We start from the raw sequence: 27,363 nt of genomic DNA on the forward strand, positions 1-27,363 counted from the left end.
GCATCGCTTATACTTCACACCCTCACGTTTACATATGATGCAACCCTCCACCTCTGACCTCTGCTGGCGCAACTGCGGTAAGGTGGGAACACTATTGCATGTTTTCTGGGAATGTCCGGTACTCGCTCCTCTCTGGAATTTCGTATTTCAATTGATTGCATCTGTCTTAGGCCATCGTATAACCCCACATCCAAGACTGGTTATCCTCCATCTCTATTGCGGCGGCTTGTCACCTAGTGATCAATATGTACTGGGTCATATACTCATCTCTACTAAATTACTGATAGCCCGTCACTGGCGCTCCACTGCGATTCCGACTATAGCTTCAATAGAAAAAGCCGTGCATTCTCACTACGAATTTGAAACAGCAGGGGTTGCATATTGTTCCTCCCCCTCGTGTCCACTTATTCGCTGGCTTCCATGGAGCGATTACTGGTTTAAACGATTTCCAGACTCTGTCGGCAATCTTGGATAATTTATTTAATTGAGATACATGACTCTCCTCTCACCGTTGGGTTGTTGTAACACGCCTTTTACTGCCCTCTCGATATACTTTGGAATGTTAGCTGTTTTGTACAGGTTCCTTTTTTCCCCATATCAAACAATGTGTGTACCCCCCCACTCCTTTTTCCCTCTCCGTCCCCTTTTTTTCTCTTCTGTACCCCCACCCCCTTACTTTATGTTTGAAAAAACCTTAATAACAATTAATATTGAAAAAAAAATGCCTAGTGCTATCATGGTAACTTTCAGTTGAGGCTAGTTGGTTGCAGCTCACAAACCTGCCCTGTATAGATGTTCCCCTATGTATCTAGGAGGTGAGTACACAGTTATATGCAATGTGTATGTACTAGTGAAGGCTTGCAGAGAACTGGGGTCCTTTGACGACAGGCTGCAAGCTTAAATGTTTGATCAAAATATGACAAAATCCCCTTTGTTTTATTTGCTACACACACACAGATTTGTGCCAATAGCAAGTTTTTCTATGATCTTGACATCTGCAGAATGTCAACACAGAACAATGTCAACATGGGACATCTACAGAATGCTGGGGTTAGGGTTAGGCTGTGGGGGCAGGATTAGGATTAGGCTGTGGGTTTAGGGTTTGGGATAGGAGTTAGGCTAAACAAGTCTACATGCTGCATGTCAATATTAGCACAATGATGCAATTCTCATGTTGACGTGATGAATGTCAACTAAACATATCGGATCCATAATTTGCCATATACTACACTCACATGCCTCCCAACATTTATTAATCTGTGATCGGGACAATTGTGCGTCAAAGCCACGCCCGCGCTTTGAAAAGGGACGTGGCCTATGTGAACTGGGGCATGGTTTCGGTGGGAGTGCCGCGCTCATGCGCCATGCCCCCCATTTTCATCACTGAGTGATCTGCTGGAATGCCCTCTCTCCCTCGGTCACCTGTGAATAGATGCTGTGCGCATGGTCTATTCACCACTGCTCTGAAAAGCATAGCAGTGAGTAACAGGAGCCTCCCAACTGCTCCCCCCTCCCCAACACGGGACACTGCAGCCCGTGGGTGGGACAGAGCCAAAAAAATGTGACTGTCCCGTGAAAATCAGGACAGTTGGGAGGTATGCACTCAGCACAAGTGGGATACGGTCAAAATACCATCGGTCGGGATCCCGACAGTCAGAAGACTGATAGCAAGATCCTGATGGTCAGAATCCCCACACATCCCGGAGGTAAGTACAATGGTTGGGGCAGTAAGGGGAGGATTAGGCTGTGAGGGTGGGGGAGGTTACGGTTAGGCTGCCGGGGGATGGTTAGGCTGCAGGAGTGGGCTATTAGGGTTAGGCTGCAGGAGGGGGAGGTTAGGGTTAGGTTGCAGGTTAGGGGTAGGATTAGGGGTAAGGGTAGGGTGAAAATTCTTATCAGGTTGTGTCAGGATTCTAGACATCAGGATCCCGCTGACTTCCCAACTGCCGGAGTTTCGTACCTAAGCCACAGGAATACCACTTTCATACCAAAAATGCAGGGACTTACCCAGGAATTTGGTCCTGGGATAATGCAGGGACATTCCCGGGTTGGGTCCCATTTACACCAGCATTTGGAGCCGGGACGTCCCAGGTCAGCACCTTTCATACCGAACTCGGGATGGCTCATGGTTCATGTGGTCATGGATGCGGTTAAACTGTTTTTTTAGCCCTTTCAGCTTATTCAAACTTGTTGTTGGCTACGGATGATGCCCCGCGAGGCCAGTATCTTTGCTATGTTGTGGAATATCTGGGCATCCTTTACAGTGCCTGTGATCTGGCGCCGGATCTCCTCTTCCCCTCTAATGCTTAAAAGCTCCCTCACCGCCTCATATGTCCAAGACATTGCAGGGCTGCAGGGGTTAAAAAGCACTGCGGGGGTCTGTTGTACCACAGAGATTACAAGTACCTGCCTCCACACTGTGTAATACCTCTACGTGGCTCTGAAAAATCACAACACCAGGAAGCTGCCCTGCATAGCAAATCAGCATCAGCAGAGGCAACCCGGGAAGGCGGGACATGTCCCTGCACCGTTCACACTGACCAGGATCCCGGGAACAGGGCTTTTTTTTTTGTATGGGCTCAATGGGCACTTGCCCAAGGGCCCCAGGAGTCTAAAGGCCCTAATCTGATAGCTGAGGGTTCCCTCTTTCCAGGGGTACCAGATTTTTGAAAATCGGCCCTGGGGAACCTGAGATATCTGACTTCAAAGCAGTGGTCCCCATCCGAGCCTGTTAATTGCTCTTCCCAGCCAGATATCTTGGGTTCTGTCTGATTTAGAGTTTTTCGGAGTATAATCCAAAAGATGTGACTCTCCCCTTTCGGTGGACACTGGCAGCTTGTCTCTACTATGCCCAGAACCAGAGATATCAGCCTTCCAGCAGCTGGTCCCTGCTCCAGCTCCACACACCTGGTATGCAGTTTTATATTTTTGTTGGTAGATTGCTCTGGCTCCTGAAATCTGATCCCCAAGTCCCCAGTACCGCCTGAAAGGTGTCCCCAGTACCTCCTGAAAGGTGTCCCCAGTACCTATTTCCGGGAATTGGAGATATCTGCAGTCTAGCAAGCTGCCCTCCCACCAGAAAATGATGAATATTAAGCCCACTCCGCTATCCACCCTCCCCTGTGTATTAAACCCTGCCCTACCACCCTGGAAGTCATGTACTGGGGCCCTTCATTCAGCCCAATGCCCCTTCTACAGTTTAGTGTTCTCCCTCCAGCCCCATCTCCCACCATCAGTAAGGAGTAATTAGCAGCAATTACTGCGCCAGGTCCTACATGCTGAGCAAAAGATAGAACACCCCCTACCGCCTGCGGGACATCAGAGATGCCACTGATAGCAACCCCCACCTCTACCACTGCAGGATGCGTAGGGGCCCCAGTGCATTGCTTTGCCCAGGGGCCTACACTGCTGTTAAGACGGCCCTGCCCGGGAAGATCCTCGGGAACAACCCTGGTACATAGCAGGGTTGAAATGCCGGTGCATGGTTCCCGGGATTTTGTCCCGGGACCCTTTCACACCAGCGCTACACCCGGGTTGTTGCTGGGGTCAACCCGGGAAAATAGGCTGGTGTGAAAGGGGTATAAATATGTCATAGCAATGCAGTGACACAGTCAAAGTGTTAGCACTGTGGACAAACAGCCACTATCATATCAATACACATGAAAGAAATCTTTATACATTAATTATACTGTTTCACTAACATTTTTGGCTTGTTTTCCATGGATTTGACATCGGGGTTGTGGCAGGAAGCAGCACCTGCATCCTCCTTCCAAATGAAAGTACTTCTTGTTTCCTGCTGCTTGTCTCCTGCATGAGTCCAATTTTTCCTCCCCACAGCACATTAACTACACATTTCACTATTAAAAATAAATCAATGACATTTTTATTTCAATGTGATATTTTTACATGTAAATAATTCCACACACTAAGATGAACATTATTATTACTCTGTCCTTCAGTAATGCCGGAGATTTGGAGCGCATTTAAACATTTCATTTGGTATTACTCAGTCACACACAAAAAAGACTTATGCTTGCATTTGTATGATAATTAGTGATGAGCGGGTTCGGTTTCCGAGAAACCGAACCCCCCCGAGCTTTACCTTTTTTACACGGGTCCGAGCCATACTCTGATTCTCCCGTATGGCTCGGTTAACCCGAGCGCGCCCGAACGTCATCATCCCGCTGTCGGATTCTCGCGAGATTCGGATTCTATAAGCAGCCGCGCGTCGCCGCCATTTTCACACGTGCATTGGAGATGATAGGGAGAGGACGTGGCTGGCGTCCTCTCCGTTTAGTAGAAGACAGTTGATTTGATTGCTTGTTTATTACTATAATTGTGGGGAGGATTGGGGAGCAGCTGTTAGGAGGAGTATAGTGCAGAGTTAAGTTTTTATCCATTCTATGCCTGAAAAAAACGCTCCATACCATATCTGTGCTCAGTGTGCTGCATGATATATCTGTGCTGAGTGCTCACACTGCTTAATTGTGGGGACTGGGGAGCAGCTATAGCAGGAGTACAGTGCAGAGTTTTGCTGACAGTGACCACCAGTATACGTTTGTCTGCCTGAAAAACACTCCATATCTGTGCTCACAGTGTGCTGCTTTATTGTGGGGACTGGGGACCACCAGTATAATTAATATTATATAGGAGGAGTACAGTGCAGAGTGCACTGCTGTACCTACCTCTGTGTCATCATCCATTAAGTATACTATCCATCTACATTCCTATACCTGTGGTGCAATTTAGTTTAGCAGTTTGCTGACAGTGTCCACCAGGTCCAGTATACTATATATAGCAGTACGGTAGGCCACTGCTGTACCTACCTCTGTGTCGTCACTCGTCATCCATTAAGTATACTATCCATCCATCTACATTGTATACCTGTGGTGCCTTTTTTTTAGACTAGTTTAGCAGTTTGCTGACAGTGTCCACCAGGTCCAGTATACTGTATATAGCAGACCGGTAGGCCACTGCTGTACCTACCTCTGTGTCGTCACTCGTCATCCATTAAGTATACTATCCATCCATCTACATTGTATACCTGTGGTGCCTTTTTTTTTAGACTAGTTTAGCAGTTTGCTGACAGTGTCCACCAGGTCCAGTATACTGTATATAGCAGTACGGTAGGCCACTGCTGTGTACCTACCTCTGTGTCATCACTCGTCATCCATTAAGTATACTATCCATCCATCTACATTGTATACCTGTGGTGCCTTTTTTTTAGACTAGTTTAGCAGTTTGCTGACAGTGTCCACCAGGTCCAGTATACTGTATATAGCAGTACGGTAGGCCACTGCTGTACCTACCTCCGTGTCGTCACTCGTCATCTATTAAGTATACTATCCATCCATCTACATTGTATACCTGTGGTGCCTTTTTTTTAGACTAGTTTAGCAGTTTGCTGACAGTGTCCACCAGGTCCAGTATACTGTATATAGCAGTACGGTAGGCCACTGCTGTGTACCTACCTCTGTGTCGTCACTCGTCATCCATTAAGTATACTATCCATCCATCTACATTGTATACCTGTGGTGCCTTTTTTTTAGACTAGTTTAGCAATTTGCTGACAGTGTCCACCAGGTCCAGTATACTGTATATAGCAGTACGGTAGGCCACTGCTGTGTACCTACCTCTGTGTCGTCACTCGTCATCCATTAAGTATACTATCCATCCATCTACATTGTATACCTGTGGTGCCTTTTTTTTAGACTAGTTTAGCAGTTTACTGACAGTGTCCACCAGGTCCAGTATACTGTATATAGCAGTACGGTAGGCCACTGCTGTACCTACCTCTGTGTCGTCACTCGTCATCCATTAAGTATACTATCCATCCATCTACATTGTATACCTGTGGTGCCTTTTTTTTAGACTAGTTTAGCAGTTTGCTGACAGTGTCCACCAGGTCCAGTATACTGTATATAGCAGTACGGTAGGCCACTGCTGTACCTACCTCTGTGTCGTCACTCGTCATCCATTAAGTATACTATCCATCTACATTCTATACCTGTGGTGCATTTTAGACTAGTTTAGCAGTTTGCTGACAGTGTCCACCAGTATACTATATATAGCAGTACGGTAGGCCACTGCTGTGTACCTACCTCTGTGTCGTCACTCATCATCCATTAAGTATACTATCCATCTACATTCTATACCTGTGGTGCATTTTAGTTGTGCGCAGTAAATATAGTAGTAGGCCATTGCTATTGATACTGGCATATAATTCCACACATTAAAAAATGGAGAACAAAAATGTGGAGGTTAAAGGGAAAGATCAAGATCCACTTCCACCTCGTGCTGAAGCTGCTGCCACTAGTCATGGCCGAGACGATGAAATGCCATCAACGTCGTCTGCCAAGGCCGATGCCCAATGTCATAGTAGAGAGCATGTATAATCCCAAACACAAAAGTTCAGTAAAATGACCCAAAAATCAAAATTAAAAGCGTCTGAGGAGAAGCGTAAACTTGTCAATATGCCATTTACGACACGGAGTGGCAAGGAACGGCTGAGGCCCTGGCCTATGTTCATGGCTAGTGGTTCAGCTTCAAATGAGGATGGAAGCACTCATCCTCTCGCTAGAAAAAAGAAAAAACTTAAGCTGGCAAAAGCACAGCAAAGAACTGTGCGTTCTTCAAAATCACAAATCCCCAAGGAGAGTCCAATTGTGTCGGTTGCGATGCCTGACCTTCCCAACACTGGACGGGAAGAGCTTGCGCCTTCCACCATTTGCACGCCCCCTGCAAGTGCTGGAAGGAGCACCCGCAGTCCAGTTCCTGATAGTCAAATTGAAGATGTCACTGTTGAAGTACACCAGGATGAGGATATGGGTGTTGCTGGCGCTGGGGAGGAAATTGACAAGGAGGATTCTGATGGTGAGGTGGTTTGTTTAAGTCAGGCACCCGGGGAGACACCTGTTGTCCGTGGGAGGAATATAGCCATTGACATGCCTGGTTAAAATACTAAAAAAATCAGCTCTTCGGTGTGGAATTATTTCAACACAAATGCGGACAACAGGTGTCAAGCCGTGTGTTGCCTTTGTCAAGCTGTAATAAGTAGGGGTAAGGACGTTAACCACCTCGGAACATCCTCCCTTATACGTCACCTGCAGCGCATTCATCATAAGTCAGTGACAAGTTCAAAAACTTTGGGTGACAGCGGAAGCAGTCCACTGACCACTAAATCCCTTCCTCTTGTAACCAAGCTCCTGCAAACCACACCACCAACTCCCTCAGTGTCAATTTCCTCCTTACCCAGGAAAGCCAATAGTCCTGCAGGCCATGTCACTGGCAAGTCTGACGAGTCCTCTCCTGCCTGGGATTCCTCCGATGCATCCTTGAGTGTAACGCCTACTGCTGCTGGCGCTGTTGTTGTTGCTGCTGGGAGTCGATCGTCATCCCAGAGGGGAAGTCGGAAGACCACTTGTACTACTTCCAGTAAGCAATTGACTGTCCAACAGTCCTTTGCGAGGAAGATGAAATATCACAGTAGTCATCCTGCTGCAAAGCGGATAACTGAGGCCTTGGCAGCCTGGGCGGTGAGAAACGTGGTTCCGGTATCCATCGTTAATTCAGAGCCAACTAGAGACTTGATTGAGGTACTGTGTCCCCGGTACCAAATACCATCTAGGTTCCATTTCTCTAGGCAGGCGATACCGAAAATGTACACAGACCTCAGAAAAAGACTCACCAGTGTCCTAAAAAATGCAGTTGTACCCAATGTCCACTTAACCACGGACATGTGGACAAGTGGAGCAGGGCAGACTCAGGACTATATGACTGTGACAGCCCACTGGGTAGATGTATTGCCTCCCGCAGCAAGAAAAGCAGCGGCGGCACCAGTAGCAGCATCTCGCAAACGCCAACTCGTTCCTAGGCAGGCTACGCTTTGTATCACCGCTTTCCAGAATAGCCACACAGCTGAAAACCTCTTACGGCAACTGAGGAAGATCATCGCAGAATGGCTTACCCCAATTGGACTCTCCTGGGGATTTGTGACATCGGAACACCAGCAATATTGTGCGTGCATTACATCTGGGCAAATTCCATCACGTCCCATGTTTTGCACATACCTTGAATTTGGTGGTGCAGAATTATTTAAAAAACGACAGGGGCGTGCAAGAGATGCTGTCGGTGGCCCGAAGAATTGCGGGCCACTTTCGGCATTCAGGCACCGCGTACAGAAGACTGGAGCACCACCAAACATTCCTGAACCTGCCCTGCCATCATCTGAGGTGGAATTCAACCCTCTATATGCTTCAGAGGATGGAGGAGCAGCAAAAGGCCATTCAAGCCTATACATCTGGCCACGATATAGGCAAAGGAGGTGGAATGCACCTGACTCAAGCGCAGTGGAGAATGATTTCAACGTTGTGCAAGGTTCTGCAACCCTTTGAACTTGCCACACGTGAAGTCAGTTCAGACACTGCCAGCCTGAGTCAGGTCATTCCCCTCATCAGGCTTTTGCAGAAGAAGCTGGAGACATTGAAGGAGGAGCTAAAACAGAGCGATTCCGCTAGGCATGTGGGACTTGTGGATGGAGCCCTTAATTCGCTTAACCAGGATTCACGGGTGGTCAATCTGTTGAAATCAGAGCACTACATTTTGGCCACCGTGCTCGATCTTAGATTTAAAACCTACTTTGTATCTCTCTTTCCGGCAGACACAAGTCTGCAGAGGTTCAAAGACCTGCTGGTGAGAAAATTGTCAAGTCAAGCGGAACGTGACCCGTCACCATCTCCTCCTTCACATTCTCCTGCAACTGGGGGTGCGAGGAAAAGGCTAAGAATTCCGAGCCCACCTGCTGGCGGTGATGCAGGGCAGTCTGGAGCGAGTGCTGACATCTGGTCCGGACTGAAGGACCTGCCAACGATTACTGACATGTCGTCTACTGTCACTGCATATGATTCTCTCACCATTGAAAGAATGGTGGAGGATTATATGAGTGACCGCATCCAAGTAGGCACGCCAGACAGTCCGTACGTATACTGGCAGGAAAAAGAGGCAATTTGGAGGCCCTTGCAGAAACAGGCTTTATTCTACCTAAGTTGCCCTCCCTCCAGTGTGTACTCCGAAAGAGTGTTTAGTGCAGCCGCTCACCTTGTCAGCAATCGGCGTACGAGGTTACTTCCAGAAAATGTGGAGAAGATGATGTCCATTAAAATGAATTATAAGCAATTCCTCCGTGGAGACATTCACCAGCAGCAATTGCCTCCAGAAAGTACACGGGGACCTGAGATGGTGGATTCCAGTGGGGACGAATTAATAATCTGTGAGGAGGGGGATGTACACAGTGAAAGGGGTGAGGAATCGGAGGATGATGATGAGGTGGACATCTTGCCTCTGTAGAGCCAGTTTGTGCAAGGAGAGATTGATTGCTTCTTTTTTGGTGGGGGCACAAACCAACCAGTCATTTCAGTCACAGTCGTGTGGCAGACCCTGTCGCTGAAATGATGGGTTCGTTAAAGTGTGCATGTCCTGTTTATACAACATAAGGGTGGGTGGGGGGGCCCAAGGACAATTCCATCTTGCACCTCTTTTTTCTTTCATTTTTCTTTGCATCATGTGCTGTTTGGGGACAATTTTTTGGAAGTGCCATCCTGTCTTAATTGACACTGCAGTGCCACTCCTAGATGGGCCAGGTGTTTGTGTCGGCCACTTGTGTCGCTTAGCTTAGTCACACAGCCACCTTGGTGCGTCTCTTTTTTTCTTTGCATCATGTGCTGTTTGGGGACTATTTTTTTGAAGGGCCATCCTGCCTGACACTGCAGTGCCACTCCTAGATGGGCCAGGTGTTTGTGTCGGCCACTTGTGTCGCTTAGCTTAGTCACACAGCCACCTTGGTGCGCCTCTTTTTTTCTTTGCATCATGTGCTGTTTGGGGAGTATTTTTTTGAAGGGCCATCCTGTCTTGATTGACACTGCAGTGCCACTCCTAGATGGGCCAGGTGTTTGTGTCGGCCACTTTTGTCGCTTAGCTTAGTCACACAGTGACCTTGGTGCGCCTCTTTTTTTCTTTGCATCATGTGCTGTTTGGGGAGTATTTTTTGGAGGGCCATCCTGTCTTGATTGACACTGCAGTGTCACTCCTAGATGGGCCAGGTGTTTGTGTCGGCCACTTGTGTCGCTTAGCTTAGTCACACAGCGACCTTGGTGCGCCTCTTTTTTCTTTGCATCATGTGCTGTTTGGGGACAATTTTTGGAAGGGCCATCCTGTCTTGATTGACACTGCAGTGCCACTCCTAGATGGGCCAGGTGTTTGTGTCGGCCACTTGTGTCGCTTAGCTTAGTCACACAGCCACCTTGGTGCGCCTCTTTTTTTCTTTGCATCATGTGCTGTTTGGGGAGTATTTTTTTGAAGGGCCATCCTGTCTTGATTGACACTGCAGTGCCACTCCTAGATGAGCCAGGTGTTTGTGTCGGCCACTTGGGTCGCTTAGCTTAGTCACACAGCGACCTTGGTACGCCTCTTTTTTTTCTTTGCATCATGTGCTGTTTGGGGACAATTTTTTGGAAGTGCCATCCTGCCTGTCACTGCAGTGCCACTCCTAGATGGGCCAGGTGTTTGTGTCGGCCACTTGGGTCGCTTAGCTTAGCCATCCAGCGACCTCGGTGCAAATTTTAGGACTAAAAATAATATTGTGAGGTGTGAGGTGTTCAGAATAGACTGGAAATGAGTGGAAATTATGGTTATTGAGGTTAATAATACTATGGGATCAAAATGACCCCCAAATTCTATGATTTAAGCTGTTTTTGAGGGTTTTTTGAAAAAAACACCCGAATCCAAAACACACCCGAATCTGACAAAAAAATTTCGGTAAGGTTTTGCCAAAACGCGTCCGAATCCAAAACACGGCCGCGGAACCGAACCCAAAACCAAAACACAAAACCCGAAAAATTTCCGGTGCACGTCGCATCTTATGCATACAGATGGAGCCTTGCTCATCTAGCCTTCTCTGCTGCGCCTAGGTGCACCAAGGCTTATAAGCATACGCCTTTCATCTTTTGTTCTCAGCTGCAATACAGTACAGAGAGAACAATACAGCAGGGGATTCAGGGGGTCATTCTGACCTGATCGTAGCACTAACATGCGGGGGGTCGCCCAGCACAGGGCTAGTCCGCCCTGCATGTCAGATCGCCCCCCCCCCCCCCCCCCCCGCACAAGTCCAAAAGCATTGCACAGCGGCGATGCTTATGTACTTGAAGTGTAACTCCCAGCGCAGTTCCTGCGGCTGGCCGGAAGTTACTCGTCGCTGCCCGGGTTGCAGCAGCTGCGTGTGACATCACGCAGCCACTGCGGCCCGCCCCCCGCACGGTCCAGCCATGCCTGTGTTGGCCGGACCGCGCCCACAGAACGGCGGACAAATGCAGCCGTGCCGCCCCCTCCAGCCCAGTGACCGCCTCTGCCTATAAATCAGGCAGAGGCGATTGCTAGGCAATGACAGCCGTCGGCTGTCTCGCATGCGCCGCCGCACTTCTGACCTGCGATGAACGACAACGAGCGATCAGGTCAGAATGACCACCTAAGTCATTACACAAGGGCACTAAGTCCGACTGCACTGGCTCAATTAATCCCATTAAAGGGATAGATGAGCAGGGCTCCATCTGTACATTCTCTGTGCTTGTGGTGGGAAGAAACAGGCAAGCTTGGGCCAAGTATACTAAGGTTGTGTTCACATAATAGACCTGGACAAAGACACATATGCGTTATCAGGAGGAGTATATCTTGTAGATGCTCCATCCAATGGGGGTTATTCGGAGATCACAGCAGATCACTGCATATGCAGCCAGATCTGCATTCATCTCCTCACATGCTGGGGGCTGCCCAGCACAGGGCAAGGCAGCCCAGCATGTGTGAGGCCGCCTCTCCAATTAGATTGCGGATGCACTGGAACTAAGGTAAACCTCTGGCAGCGCTGTCAGGCGGTCAGCCACCATTTTTTTTACTCGGAGCGTCTGCGTGTGATGTCACACAGCCGCCTGAAAAAACGGTCCCGGCCTTCCCCCCCAATGGAGCGATGACGCCCCCGGATAGCCGCTGCTGTCAATCACACTGTGGCCACATCCTTCCTGGATGCGGCCGCAATGTGTAAGGTCATGCACGTGCACTGTGGCCAGTGCATATACGCAGACCACCCGAATGCAGCTGCTGCGTACAGACGCGCAGCTGTGTTCTGGTTTGAATTAAGCCCAATGTGTATAATATGCTTTGATGATGATTGGCAGCTTTATCTGATTGGCTGATTGCATCTGGACCCTTCCCACTGTAAATAAATTATTAATGTGACTGCTATATGATATGAAGTTGTGGCCATCTATTCACGTTGGTGGTCATTCCGAGTTGATCGCTCGCTAGCAGTTTTTAGCAGCTGTGCAAACGCTATGCCGCCTCCCACTGGGAGTGTATTTTAGCTTAGCAGAAGTGCGAACGAAAGGATCGCAGAGCGGCTACAAAGTAATTTTGTGCAGTTTCCGAGTAGCTTCAGACCTACTCAGCACTTGCGATCACTTCAGACTGTTCAGTTCCTGTTTTGACGTCACAAACACGCACTGCCACACCTACGTTTTTCTTGGCACGCCTGTGTTTTTCCGAACACTCCTTGAAAACGGTCACTTGACACCCAGAAACGACCACTTCATGTCAATCACCCTGCGGCCAGCAGTGCGACTGAAAAGCTTTGCTAGACCCTGTGTGAAACTACATCGTTCGTTGTAATAGTACGTTGCGCATGCACATTGCGCCGCATACGCAGAAGTGCTGTTTTTTTTGCCTCATCGCTGCATAGCGAACGAATGCAGCTAGCGATCAACTCAGAATGACCCCCATTACTTAAAAGCATTAAGACAGTTGCTGGTAAAAACATTCACATTTGATTTCTAAAGGTGAAGACAACAGGTGTTTCTATTTACCTAGAATTTGTACTTGTTGCTGTATTGTATCTTGCATGATAAATGCGACTTAAGCATTAATTTATGATGCTGTCCAGACAATATTTTATATTATGTAAATTACACTTCATTGGTTTCATCTTATTAAGGTGAAGTAGGAAGAATGCTTGTGCTTATTGGTTTTTAGTAATAGCTGCCTGACTTCTGTTGCCATACAGTATAACAGTATGGCAATGGCTATATTGTAACAAGTTTGCATATATCTTAGAGAAAGGTGATTTTATCAAAGCTAGATCCTAGTGCATTTGACACTTACCACAATGGGGGTAATTCCAAGTTGATCGCAGCAGAAATTTTGTTAGCAGTTGGGCAAAACCATGGGGGTAATTCCAAGTTGATCGCAGCAGGAATTTTTTTAGCAGTTGGGCAAAACCATGGCCCTCATTCCGAGTTGTTCGCTCGTTCTTTTTCATCGCATCGCAGTGAAAATCCGCTTAGTACGCATGCGCAAAGTTCGCACTGCGACTGCGCCAAGTAACTTTACTATGAAGAAAGTATTTTTACTCACGGCTTTTTCTTCGCTCCGGCGATCGTAATGTGATTGACAGGAAATGGGTGTTACTGGGCGGAAACACGGCGTTTCAGGGGCGTGTGGCTGAAAACGCTACCGTTTCCGGAAAAAACGCAGGAGTGGCCGGAGAAACGGTGGGAGTGCCTGGGCGAACGCTGGGTGTGTTTGTGACGTCAACCAGGAACGACAAGCACTGAACTGATCGCACAGGCAGAGTAAGTCTGGAGCTACTCTGAAACTGCTAAGTAGTTAGTAATCGCAATATTGCGAATACATCGGTCGCAATTTTAAGAAGCTAAGATTCACTCCCAGTAGGCGGCGGCTTAGCGTGTGTAACTCTGCTAAATTCGCCTTGCGACCGATCAACTCGGAATGAGGGCCCATGTGCACTGCAGGGGAGGCAGATATAACATTTGCAGAGAGAGATAGATTTGGGTGGGTTATTTTGTTTCTGTGCAGGGTAAATACTGGCTGCTTTATTTTTATACTGCAATATAGATTGCAGATTTAACTCACCACACCCAAATCTAACTCTCTCTGCACATGTTACATCTGCCCCCCCCCCCTTCCCCAGCAGTGCACATTGGCCCTCATTCCGAGTTGTTCGCTCGCTAGCTGCTTTTAGCAGCATTGCACACGCTAGGCCGCCGCCCTCTGGGAGTGTATCTTAGCATAGCAGAATTGCGAACGAAAGATTAGCAGATTTGCAAATAGAAAATTCTTAGCAGTTTCTGAGTAGCTCCAGACTTACTCAGCCATTGCGATCAGCTCAGTCAGTTTCGTTCCTGGTTTGACGTCACAAACACACCCAGCGTTCACTCAGACACTCCCCCGTTTCTTTAGACACTCCCGCGTTTTTCCCAGAAACGCCAGCGTTTTTTCGCACACTCCCATAAAACGGCCAGTTTCCGCCCAGAAACACCCACTTCCTGTCAATCACACTCCGATCACCAGAACGATTAAAAATCCTCGTTATGCCGTGAGTAAAATACCTAACTTTTGAGTAAAATAACTAAGCGCATGCGCTCTGCGAACCTTGCGCATGCGCAGTAAGCGACTAATCGCAATACAGCGAAACTCGGCAACGAGCGAGCAACTCGGAATGGGGGCCCTGGTTTTGCCCAACTGCTAACAAAGTTCCTGCTGCGATCAACTCAGAATTACCCCCCATGTGCACTGTAGGGGAGGCAGATATAACATGTGCAGAGAGAGTTAGATTTGGGTGTGGTGTGTTCAATCTGCAATCTAATTTGCAGTGTAAAAATAAAGCAGCCAGTATTTACCCTGCACAGAAACAAAATAACCCACCCAAATCTAACTCTCTCTGCACATGTTATATCTGACTCCCCTGCAGTGCACATGGTTTTGCCCAACTGCTAACAAAATTCCTGCTGCGATCAACTTGGAATTACCCCCAATATCACACCCAAGTACTTATGAGACTGTTCTTATCTGCTACAGTTCTCTCCTGCTACTGTTTTCTTTTGCCACAGAAGCAAAACAAACAACAAGACAAAACTGTAGCAGGAGAGAACAGTAACAGGAGAGCACTATAGCAAGAGAGTAGCAACAGTATAGCAACATAGCAACAGTAGCAGCAGAACACAAGCAAACGAAAACAGTAGCAGGAGAGTATGCTGCTACTCTTCTCTCCTGCTACTGTTCCCTCCTGCTACAGTTATCTCTATAGCAGGAGAGAACAGTATTGCTACAGTGCTCTCCTGCTACTGTTTTGTTTTTCTTTTGCTACACTGCACTCCAGAGGCATAACTAGGGTAGGGCGAGTGGGGCACGTGCCCTGGGCGCCTTGGCAGGCCCAGCAGAGGGGGCACCGCCGGCGGCCAGGGCATTATGCCCCACTCACCCCCGTCACGCCGCAATGTGAGGGGAAGAGAGCGCAGCGTCTCTCCCTCCCCTCACCACCGATGCCAGCACCAGCAGCGCTGCGTGTGTCTGGTCTCCGGCGGCGTTAGCCAATCAGAGCTTGTGGACCGGCTCCTGATTGGCTGCCGGTCCGCAAGCTCTGATTGGCTAGCGAACCGGCACCACATAGCCGCCGCCGGAGACCTGGAGCGGTGAGGTGCAGGAGAGGCGCTGCGCTCTCCTCCCCTCACATGGGCCCTCATTCCGAGTTGTTCGCTCGTTATTTTCCTTCGCATCGGTGCAATTTTCCGCTAACTGCGCATGCGCAATGTTCGCATTGCGGCTGCGCCAAGTAAATTTGCTAAGAAGTTTGGTATTTTACTCACGGCATTACGAGCTTTTTTCTTCGTTCTGGTGATCGTAATGTGATTGACAGGAAGTGGGTGTTTCTGGGCGGAAACTTGCCGTTTTATGGGAGTGTGTGAAAAAACGCTGCTGTTTCTGGAAAAACGCGGGAGTGGCTGGAGAAACGGGGGAGTGGCTGGGCGAACGCTGGATGTGTTTGTGACGTCAAACCAGGAACGACAAGCACTGAACTGCTCGCACTGGAAGAGTAAGTCTCGAGCTACTCAGAAACTGCAAAGAAAAATCTTTTCGCTATATTGCGAATACTTCGTTCGCAATTCTGCTAAGCTAAGATTCACTCCCAGAGGTCGGCGGCTTAGCGTGTGCACTGCTGCGAAAAGCGGCTAGCGAGCGAACAACTCGGAATGAGGGCCATAGCACAGCCACGGGAACGGGAAGAAGCGGTGAGTGAGCGCGGGTGGGGGGGGGGGGCATTGTGGGGCATGTATCTGGCACAGTGGGGCATGTAACTGGCACTGTAGGGCAATGTAACTGGCACAGTGGGGCATGTAACTGGCACTGTGGGGGCAATGTATCTGGCACTGTGGGGCATTGTACCTGGCACTGTGGGGCAATGTAACTGGCACTGTGGGGCATGTATCTGGCACTGTGGGGCAATGTAACTGGCACTGTAGGGCAATGTATCTGGCACTGTGGGGCATGTATCTGGCACTGTGGGGCATTGTAACTGGCACTGTGGGGCATGTAACTGGCACTGTGGGGCATTTTCAGTGGTCACACCCCTTCTGGTGCGTGGCCACACCCCTTCTGGAGTGTGGCCACGTCCATTTTTTCGCCGCGCGCACATACTTCTTTTGGTGTTTGTTTTTTGGGGGGTTTTGGGGTTTGTTTGGTTGTTTGTTTGTTTTGTTTTTTTTTTTGGGGGGGGGGGGCGGGGCGCCACTCTACATCTTGCCCTGGGCTCAGAAAACCCTAGTTACACCTCTGCTGCACTCGTTACTGTTTTCTTTTGCTACACTGCTCTCGTTACTATTCTCTCCTGCTATAGTGCTCTCCTGTTACTGTTCTCTCCTGTTACTATTGTCTTTTGCTATAGTGCTCTCCTGTTACTATTCTCTCCTGCTACTGTTGCAAATCTTAACATATTTTAAGATATATCTTGACATTTTTTTCAGTTGTGTTTTACACTGTATTTGGTTTATAGGTCGACAGTAAAAAGGTTGACAGTTAATAGGTTGACCATTAATGATCAACATGCATTAGGTCAACATGATCATTAGGTCGACATGTAAAGGGTCAGCAGTGCTTATGGTTGACAGGTACAAATGGATGACATGACAATGGTCAACACACATATGGATGAAACAACTTTTTCAAGAAATTCCTTTATTCAAGAAATATTGTCTCCCATTCTACAGCTCCTTGCCATCTGCTGGTCTAATGGGCAGGAACATTTATAGTAAACCTGACAAGACCAGTTCGATAAAGAAACTGCCAAGATTCTTTCTCCAGCTCTGCTTCAAGTTGTTCCATTTATTCAAACCAACATCTGATCAAGAATTTGACGGCAGATAATAACCACTTGGCTCATCTTGTCAGCCTTCTTTAACCTTATGGTAACCTCAAACCCTCTTTGATCCTTTGTAAGGATATCTTTATGTCAATTCCAACCTTTTTTAAATTGTTCTACTGTAGTGGTTCTCAAACTCGATCCTCAGGACCCCACACAGTTCACGTTTCCAGGGCACCCAGCAGGTGCACTGTGTTTCACCAACTGTCACGTTTTAAAAGTCCATAGATGACCTGGAAAACATGAACTGTGTGGGGTCCTGAGGACTGATATGAGAACCTGTGTAACTGCATTAGCCTCTACCACCTCTGATGCTATTTCACATATCCACTACCCTTTCTGTGAAGTAATATTTTACTCAATCTTCCCCTGAACCTCCCTCCCTCCCTCCAGTTTCAGTGCATGTCCTCATACTCTAATACTTCTCTTCCTTTGAAGAATATTTCCCTCCTGGACTTTGTTAAAACTCTTGATATATTTGAAAGTTTCTATAATGTCCCCCATTTCCCTTCTATGTTCTAAACTATACATATTAAGATCTTTTAGTCTTTCCTGGTAAGTTTTGTGATGTAGGCCATGCACAATTTTAGTTGCCCTTCATTATAGTCTTTTATGTATTTATATACTTCTGGCGATATGGTCTCCAGTACTGAAGACAGTATTCTAGATGAGGCCATACCAATGATCCATACAGTAGCATTATTACATATTTCTTTTAGCCTTTGGGTTTTGAGATCCAAGTGCACATTTTTGCATTTTTTGGGAATTAAACTGTAGTTGCCATTTTCTTGATGATTTATCTAGTCTACCTAGATCACAGGTTCTCAAACTCGGTCCTCAGGACCCCACACAGTGCATGTTTTGCAGGTAACCCAGCAGGTGCACAGGTGAATTAATTACTAACTGACACATTTTAAAAGGTCCACAGGTGGAACTAATTATTTCACTTGTGATTCTGTGAGGAGACCTGCAAAACATGCACCGTGTGGGGTCCTGAGGACCGAGTTTGAGGACCTGTGACCTAAATAATCAATTTTCCTCACTTAATTCTGTCCTGTACAGGAGTATACATAAATCTGTTAGACCAGGTTTTATGTTATATCTCTATGCAGGCCAGGGAGTTTCTGATCCAAGGTGGGACCCTTAGGCTGGACTGATGAGGATATCAGGAACTTTGGAGGTTGTATGCAACTTCTGCACATTAACCAGTGTGGCAAGAAGGAACGGGGCTGTAACCCAACAGGCAAGAAGGAACGGGGCTGTAACCAGGAGTGTGCCAAGTGAGCGTGGCACACAGCACCTATGCAGTGCAAAGCCACTGTGAGTGGAGAACTTGCACCTCTGCATCCTCTGTGACCCCGCATCCTCTGTTGCCACCCACCACAGCGCTGCATGCTGTAATGTATGTAGCCACTACATACATTAGACAGTAGCACTACAGCTGGATTCCTTCTGTGAGTCTCATCACTACACGTCCAGGGCACTGATGTCTCTCCCACAGTTTGAGGAGTGGTGGGGGAGCCCTAAGCAATGGCAGTGAGAGTGAGTTTGAGGTTTGGTGAGTCACCCGTGTGTTTGGGGGGGAACAGAGGGAGGCAGTGGAAGTGACACATGCTGCAATCATCATCACACAATGGGCTCAGCTGTTGACTGCATACATCCTCTGTGCTTCCCACCCATCCTCCCTTACTATGCTGTACATTAATCATCCCTCACTGTCCCCTCATTCTTTCCTACTCCCTCCCTACCTTACTACTCTCTACAATGACCCTCACTTACTGCTCCCTACACTCACCCTCACTGCTCCCTACACTCACCATCACTCACTTCTCCCTACAGATTCCCTCAGTGTACCCTACACTCATCCTCATCACTGCTTCCTACCTGCATACTCACTCACTGCTCCCTACACCATTCCTCACTGTTCCCTACACTCATCCTCATCACTGATCCCTACACCCACCCTTACTGTTTCCTACACTTACCCTCATCACTGCTTCCTACCTGCATACTCACTCACTGCTCCCTACACTCACCTTCACTCACTGCTCCATACACCATTCCTCACTGTTTCCTACACTCACCTTCACTCACTGCTCCCTACACCATTCCTCACTGTTCCATACACTCACCCTCATCACTGCTTCTTACCTGCATACTCACTCACTGCTCCCTACACCATTCCTCACTGTTCCCTACACTCATCCTCATCACTGCTCCCTGCACCCACTCTTACTATTTCCTACACTTACCCTCATCACTGTTTCCTACACTCACCTTCACTCACTGCTCCCTACACCATTCCTCACTGTTTCCCACAATCACTTTCACTCACTGCTCCCTACACCATTCCTCACTGTTCCCTACACTCACCCTCATCACTGCTCCCTACACCATTCCTCACTGTTCCCTACACTTACCCTCATCTCTGCTCGCTACACCTACCCTTACTGTTTCCTACACTCACCTTCACTTACTGCTCCTTACACCTATTCACTGCCCCCTACACTCACCCTTACTCACTGCTCTCTAAAACGACCCTCACTCACACCCATCCTCCCTACACCCATCCTCTATGCTCCCCACTCACCCTCGGTGCTTTCTATTACTACCCTCCCTTACTGTACTCTTCATCATCTCTCACTGTTCCCTACACTCACCCTCACTCACTGTTCACTACACCTACCCTCACTGCTACCTCATGAATTACACACTACACACAAATAAAATCACTACAGTGCTGCTAGATCAGACTGAGCAGGTAGGGGTGGGGGGGGGGGGGGTATTAAAATAAAAAATGATTTTAGAATAAACAATAATTTATTGTTCTTCAATGTACTAGTTGAATTCTGATGTCTCCCTTCCCTCCTCTGCCTAAGTCTGATCTAGCAGCAGACTAATGTTTTTTTCATTGTCAGTAATGCTATATGGCATACTCTAAGGAGTACTGCTGTGTGGCATGTTGTGTATAAGGGGAACTACTTTGGCATACTGTGTATAAGGGTACTATTGTGGCATAAAGTAAGGGGCGCACTACTGTGGCATAATGTGTATAAGGTGTACAACTGTGTAGCATACTGTGTATAAGGGTAACCACTGTGGTGTTATGTAAATAATACCACTTTTACAACAAAATCCCAGGTCTGACCCAGGATTTCGAACATGGTTCCAAGCCGAGTCAGACCCGGGACTCCCCCCATTTATACTGCAGTGCCGATCCAGGATATTCCCGGATCGGCACTATTTACACTTCAACCGGGTGCAGTGTCTTGTTGGCTGTGCTTAGAGATGATGTCATCTCCAAGTGTCAGGAAATCCTGCAGACCGGTGCCGCGGCATGGCAACTAGCACAGCGCCGCTGTCTGCATAGACAGCGTGCGCCGTGACCCCCAGCCTCCCGACCGCCCGCCAGATACTGCGGTATGGGAGGTTTGCCATGCTGTAAATGGCTGCTGGGTCGGCTGTATGAAAGCGGCACTTTAGTAGGTGCCACTTTCCATTATATTTTCAATGGGCTTTTACAGCCCAAGGCTTGGCCCGCCCTTGCCCCTGCCCACCCCCCGTTCCCATTAACAACGGGAGGCACCACTGTCGGTGCCTCCCAAACCCATTCTAGGAGTGAAAATGATTAGGATAATATAAAGGAGATGTGTCATAAGTATCTTCTTTGTATTATCTTAATCATTAATGACAGGGGAGGCACTGCCTCCTCTGCCTTCCCTGACTGCACGCCCCTGGATAAAACATAACCTTTATTATATTGTTATATAGGATAAAAACTAGTGAACTATAGGATAAAATCTGAAGGTGAAGAAAACAAAAGAAGTGTGTTTAAAATACAATTCTGCACACTGGATGCATCTTTAATATACAATAGTTAAATGTATTTATACAGGAATGTTTCCATGTCTGTTTATTTCATGCCCATCTGAAACTATATTATTTTAGTTTTAATAGCTGCTGTACTGGGGATGTTTCCCTTTTATTGTTCTTTACAGGCGGCCTACAGGTCCCAGCAAGCCCGCCCAAGCAAGTCGGCATTTGGAGAACCACAAGTGCCAGCATGCCCGGACATTAAGGGGCCCGCTGGCACCTGTAGTCCACCTGTAAAGAATAGTAATATTGTTCTTTACAGGTGGCCTACAGGTCCCAGTGAGCCTGCTCCAGCATGCTGGCACTTGGAGAACCACAAGTGCCAGCATGCCCAGACATTAAGGAGCCCGCTGGCACCTGCAGTCCACCTATAAAGAAAATATTAAAATAAATACAAGACACAGTTTTAAAATAAAATTAATTATTCAGGGTCTTCACCTGGGAGGTGGCGGCCTTTAAGCTCTTTTGCATAGCCGCCGCCTGCCCAGGGCTTCCGATGTCTTCCTCTGGCGTCTTCGCCTGGTGGGCAGTGGCCTTTAAGCTCTTTTGCATGGCTGCCCATCCAGGACTTCCACGGCGTCTTCTATCTTCAGGAGCTCTTCACTGCTCCTCCTCCGCCGTCGGGCTGACAGCCGCTGCCTCGCGCTGACTTATATAAGTCAGCCTGAGGAGGAGGGGCGATGATGCGGCAAGCCGTGATTGGCTCATGGCGGCCATCTTTAATTAAAAAAATTACGCTGTGGCGCAATTTTAGAAATGGATACCGCTCCACTGCCAATCTCTGCAGAATGGCAAGCAGGGATCTCGGATCCATGCTTGCCGTCCGCACCGCCACCGCATCACACCGAGTCCCTCCGCCCGCATCTCCGCCGCATTCGATCGCACCCAGTGAGTGATGGCAGCGGATCCAGTGACGGATATATATATATATATATATATATATATATTTCTCTTTGTTTAGGTACGGAGGTCATTGGAAAATTCATAATCTATTATCATAAATAGATATTGATGGCATATGGATGAAAATAAATGAATACTTGTTCATTTTCATGATACCTGCACTATTTATATCGTTTACCAGATAGTGTTTAAAATTATAGGAATTGTGATGATATTGTGTTGGTCCATTCTTTTAAAGAGATAGCATCCTATGATCTTGGCTCCTAAAATAAGAAACCATTTATAACTTGTATAATGGCCCTCATTCCGAGTTGTTCGCTCGCTAGCTACTTTTAGCAGAAATGCAAACACAAAGCCGCCGCCCTCTGGCAGTGTATCTTAGCATAGTAGAATTGCTAACAAAGGCCCTCATTCCGAGTTGATCGCAGCAGTTCATCGCATCGCAAAACGGCGAAAATCCACCAACTGCGCATGCGCAACAGCTATACTGCGCGTGCGCAAAGGGAGCGATACGACGCTTGAGCAAAATTACTAACTGAAAACCTGGCCGTACTACACCACCAAAAACTGGGAGTGACGGAGGCGTGACAGAGGCACGGCTTCGCTATCTAACGAAATGGGCGTGAAAGTGGGCAGCTAGTGTGGGAGTATGCAACCAGCAGTAGGCGTGTTTTGAGCAGAAATGCGTATACGATGGTAAATGTACACAACAAATGTTCGCTATCCTGTCGCAGCCGAGGAGTAAGTCTGCAGTTACTCTGCACTTGCGAAGGGGTGTGGTTCATCAAATCGACAGTGTCTAGGTCGACAATGTTTAGGTCGACCACTATAGGTCGACAGTCACTAGGTCGACTTGGATGGAAGGTCGACAGGGTTCTATGTCGACATGTGCTAGGTCAACAGGTCTAAAGGTCGACATGAGGAGTTGTTTTTTTTGTCGTTTTCTTCGTAGAGTGACCGGGATCCCAAATTAGTGCACCGCGTCCCCTCGCATGGCTCGCTTCGCTCGCCATGCTTCGGGCATGGTGCCTTCGCTCCGCTACCGCTTCGCTCGGCACACTTTACCGTTCCAATCGTAGTCCACGTGGATCGTTAAGTATGAAAAAATTCAAAAAAAGAAAAAAAATGTGAAAAACTCATGTCGACCTTTAGACCTGTCGACCTAGCACATGTCGACCTAGAAACCCTGTCGACCTTCCATCCATGTCGACCTAGTGACTGTCGACCTATAGTGGTCGACCTAAACATTGTCGACCTAGACACTGTCGATCTTCAGACCGGATCCCCTTGCGAAGTACTGTGACTAATGTGTCTGCCCTAATTAGCAATTGTTATGCCAATGAATTCACCTGTTGTCCAATTACTGAGCAAACACTGCTCAGCCAAAATACTACAAACAGCAATTGTCTGGACACATAACATTTTTATTGTTAGCACCTACACATCTGACATGCTCCCAAATAATTTTTTTTTTACCCAAAATAAACATTGATGTTAAATGCATGTTGAAATTATTTAATAGTAGCAAATGCAATCACGTGTGAATAAACCAACTTATAAACTACATCAGCTAAATCTTATTGACATAGACATATTCCTTTGTACATACCAAATAACATGAACCACATAATGCAGGCTACACTTAATGTTACTTAATAAAAATATTTTTTTTTGTTTTGGGAATATGTGTCCATATCTAATATTAGGTAATGTTGACCCTAGTAACCCCAGGTTAACTGGGCATAATTATATGCCCAGTTAAGTGTTGTGCAAGGCATACCTGTTTAATTTTTTAATATGCAATGTTTGTCTAAATAATCTGATTGTAACCCTTGTTCCACAAATGTCTATATGCCATGCATCTGTTTACATTACAAATGACACAACATATGATCCTAAATGTCGAAAACTTTGTGACTTTGTGCAGCTGATTGTTATTGACAAATGTGGTGAGTACACAGATTGTAACAATTACTTTACTATAAGTGTGTGTGTATGTGAGTGTGTGTGTGAGTGTGATTGTGAGTGTGTGATTTTGAGTGTGTTTGTGAGTGTGTGATTTTGAGTGTGTTTGTGTGTGTGTATGTGAGTGTGTGTGAGTGTAATTGTGAGTGTATGTATTGTGTTTCTTGTTCTTCCGCGGCTGCGAATTTCCGCTATTGCGAACTGTACCCACTGTTCTTCACGGCAATGCACACATCAATAAAGTTTATTAGATGACACCATAAATTTTCAACCAATCACATGCCACCACACACTATAAATATAAGCCCATATATGGAAAACGCCATTGGCACCATGCGTGCAGCAGCGTTTAGCCACCGTGAGCTGCGCGTGTTGGACGCGGTGATGGACCGCCGCATACTCCGCAGCCGCACTCGGACCACACGCTCCATTATCCAGCTGGAAAGGCGCTGGAGCGACCTCCGCCGTCGCACACCGGACCTGTTGGCGGAGCTCCGCCAACAAATCCGCACTAGACGTAGGCGCAGTAAGTTTCATATTACATTAAATAACACAGAGATTATTAGCAGAGACTTGTAAAGCAAAACTTGCATATTTTCACTAAACTATATAGTGTGAAAATTAGCACACTGACAATTAACTATTGTAGAACAAACATGACACAGTGTGTGTGGTTAGGGCAAGCAGTACTGACTGTGTAGCAAAGTGCTTCTGAAAAAGTGAATGTTGTTGTACTGAGTTGCTTGCTACACAGGCTGTCAACTGAACCCAATAACTTGCTCTGTGGGGTAAATTTACTAAGGTGGGAGCTTTTTAGAACTGGTGATGTTGCCTATAGCAACCAATCAGATTAAATCTATTATCTTCTAGAAGCAGCCTAATAAATGTTACGTAGAATCTGATTGATTGCTATGGGCAACATCACCAGTTTAAAAAAAAATAATAGCAATTTTACCCCTGTGTCTTTAACATGGGACAGAACAGTGTAATAGATAAATACTGTTGTTATAATTTTTACACCAACAACCTAAATATTACCTATGTCATTCTAGGGCGAGCACAACGGCAAGCTGCTGCAGGAAGACCAGACCAATCCCCTTCTCAGCCCCCCTCCCCTTCTGTCGCCCAACCCCCCTCTCCTTCCCAATCCCCTTCTCAGCCCCCCTCCCCTTCTGTCGCCCAATCCCCCTCTCCTTCCCAATCCCATTCTCAGCCCCCCTCCCCTTCTGTCACCCAATCCCCCTCTCCTTCCCAATCCCCTTCTCAGCCCCCCTCCCCTCTCTTTACCAATACCCCTCTCTGTCCCCCTCCCCTTACCAATACCCCTCTCTGTCCCCCTCCCCCTCTGTAAGCCAAACCACCACTCCGCCCACCTCCCCCACTCTTTCCCATTCCCCCTCTCTGGCCCCCTCCCACTCTGTGGCCCAAACACCCTCTCCGCCCCCCTCCCGTCTCAATCAGACCCACCCTCTGTAAACAGCTCCCTATTCCATCGTCCTTCCCCAATCCCTCCTCCTTCCCCAATCCCTCCTCCTTCCCCCATCCAGCCTCCTTCCCCACCCAGTGAATGGGCAGCAGAAGCTCCTGAGGCTGTTGAGGGTGCTGCGCATGTGGCTGATGAGAGTAAGTTTTAACACATTTAAAATGTATTTGTTACCTACTTTAACTTCAAAATCCAATACATGCAGTGTTGTACTGTGGGCAATCTTGGCCCAAGGAAAAATGTTTGTGTTCTTCTTCATGGTCTAGATGTTGCGTTTACATTTATGTGAGTATCATTAGATGTACAGTGTCTAGGTGTGCAATGTTTTGTCTGTCCACCCTAGGTCGACACTCATTAGGTCGACAAGGTTGCCAGGACAACAGGGTTTATATGTGCTAGGTTGTCAGTGAAACAGTTAGACCTGAGTGGGGTTTAGTATGTTGTTGTTCTTTTACACTTGTGCCTGGGTATTCCTAATATTTGCACATTCAACTTGCATGCTTCACTTTGTTAGGCAGGCTAAGGACACAATGATTTGTGTTGTGAAAGTTACACTCAAAAAATGTTTTTTAAACTTAAAAAAAACATGTTTCACCTTATGTAGTAAGGCAGGCTTTCAGGGAGTGTGGGCATGCTAGGATATGTTGTCCTTCTGAAGATGTTGATATGCAGTGTGATGATGCAGGGCAAACACCAAAAAAGACAAGTCTGCTTCACTCCAGATGTGAATGAATCCCAGCATGGGGTTACATTTACTAAGATGGGAGTTTTATTCAAGATGGGATGTTGCCCATAGCAACCAATCAGATTCAACTTCTCAATTATTTAGCACCTTCTAGAAGATATGTGGAATCTGATTGGTTGCTATGGGCAACGTCCCATCTTAAATAGAACTCCCATCTTAGTAAATGTACATCATGGTGTGGTACACTTTTTAAAAATGAAAGTTAACAATAACAAACATTGCTGAGCATGCTTGTGTGTTGCTATGCTACTGTTTTAACATTCAAACATCCATGATGTAGTCCCTTTGCCATTAAAGTGTGCTTTGTGGCTTGCTTGTGTAATAGGTAATGTGAGTAAGTTTTTTATTTTTTATTTTTGCTCTTCTTTTCAGATGGTGCAGTTGGAGATCCCACAAGCCTGCCTGGCATCATTGCAAGCCTAAAGGCGAATTTGCAGGCCATGCTTGCAGATGTTGAGAGGCTGGAAAAATATTTCTAATTTGTTAATTTTAAACTTTTAAAATATTTGTTCTTTGTTATAAAAAAAACACACAAAAAAATATGTTCAAAAATAAAAAATTGTTTATTACAGTTAAGCAGTTGTTGTGTTTTTTAATGCAATAAAGGAACAGCATATTGCCTATCAGAAATTGGTTACCTTACAAAAAACACACATCAAACTTACGAATATTAATCTTATTACAGGTTGAGTATCCCATATCCAAATATTCCGAAATATGGAATATTCCGAAATACGGAATTTTTTGAGTGAGAATGAGATAGTGAAACCTTTGTTTTCGGATGGCTCAATGTACACAAACTTTATTTAATACACAAAGTTATTAAAATATTGTATTAAATGACCTTCTGGCTGTGTGTATAAGGTGTATATGAAACATAAATGAATTGTGTGAATGTACACACACTTTGTTTAATGCACAAAGTTATTAAAAATATTGGATAAAATGACCTTCCTGCTGTGTGTATAAGGTGTATATGTAACATAAATGCATTCTGTGCTTAGACTTGGGTCCCATTGCCATGATATCTCATTATGGTATCTAATTATTCCAAAATACGGAAAAATCCGATATCCAAAATACTTCTGGTCCCAAGCATTTTGGATAAGGGATACTCAACCTGTATTTACAAACAAACAA

At 46.7% G+C, this 27,363-nt stretch overlaps 1 long non-coding RNA gene across 3 annotated transcripts in view; it reads left to right on the top strand.

Moving 5' to 3' along the window:
* LOC134932353 (uncharacterized) overlaps positions 1–26,799 on the top strand; it is a 231,816-nt gene extending 205,017 nt beyond the window's left edge. For all 3 annotated transcript variants that reach the window (XR_010179324.1, XR_010179325.1, XR_010179323.1), the window contains 2 exons: positions 25,048–25,618; positions 26,596–26,799. This is a non-coding gene — a long non-coding RNA (uncharacterized LOC134932353). The remainder of the gene's footprint in view (positions 1–25,047; positions 25,619–26,595) is intronic.
* The last annotated feature ends 564 nt before the right edge of the window (positions 26,800–27,363 follow it).

The sequence above is a fragment of the Pseudophryne corroboree genome, chromosome 6 (assembly GCF_028390025.1).
Source record: "Pseudophryne corroboree isolate aPseCor3 chromosome 6, aPseCor3.hap2, whole genome shotgun sequence".
Taxonomy (NCBI): Eukaryota; Metazoa; Chordata; class Amphibia; order Anura; family Myobatrachidae; genus Pseudophryne; species Pseudophryne corroboree.